Source organism: Frankliniella occidentalis, unplaced genomic scaffold (genome assembly GCF_000697945.3).
Source record: "Frankliniella occidentalis isolate FOCC.00 unplaced genomic scaffold, Focc_3.1 Scaffold1, whole genome shotgun sequence".
NCBI lineage: Eukaryota > Metazoa > Arthropoda > Insecta > Thysanoptera > Thripidae > Frankliniella > Frankliniella occidentalis.
In genome coordinates, this window is record NW_026267131.1 from 2,819,272 (window position 1) to 2,819,968 (window position 697).

A 697-nucleotide genomic window follows, 5' to 3' on the forward strand; every position below is an offset into this window, starting at 1 on the left:
CCTCCCCTCCCCTCCCCCCTCCCGACCTACCTTGCACCTATGTCTTCCCTCCCTCCTTCCCTCCCTCCCTCTCCTTTATCGCGCTCTGTCTAGTTCATGCCTTTCGCTTTGCCCTTCGCCCTTCACTCGCTTGCTCTTCGGTGGCCCAACAACCGCGTGAAATATCAGGCGTGAAATCCGCGCCTCTGCCAGCCGCTGACGGCGACCCCAAGAGTCGCCTTGTCTCGTCTCCCTTCCCCTCCCTCGCAGTCCCTCCTCCCCCACCCTCTCCTCTCCTCCGAGGGTCGCACCCCAGGGCCCGGCGCTAACGCACCCGTAGAGAGGAGGGCGGTCGGCCATGGCGTAGGTAGGGGGACGGTTCGAAAATCATGTGGATAATAACACGTTGGGTTACATTTTTTTCAGCAGAATTTTTAGAAGGAATGAAGGTCAGTGCGCAGTGCGTGGGCTCACCAACTTTCTTCCTTTAAATCTTCTGCTGGAAAAAACTGCATTAAAGGGGAGTGTGAGTTCAGCTAAGCCAGCAGCCTGCGCCGGTGGGGCCTAACTCGGGCTCACTCGCTGCCTTTGTTAGGGACGAGCACGGCAACGCGGTGAATATTTAATAACGCAAACTTTGCACCGGAAGCACCAAGGAGGAGAAGAATGTGGGTCAAATTCACTGCGAGATGAGGAGTGGGCGGGGGGTGGGGAGGGG

General features: G+C 58.0%; 1 protein-coding gene across 5 annotated transcripts in view; it reads left to right on the forward strand.

Moving 5' to 3' along the window:
• Positions 1 to 697, forward strand: part of LOC113218135 (uncharacterized) — a 39,495-nt gene that overhangs the window by 977 nt on the left and 37,821 nt on the right. The gene's annotated exons all lie outside the window — the stretch shown is intronic.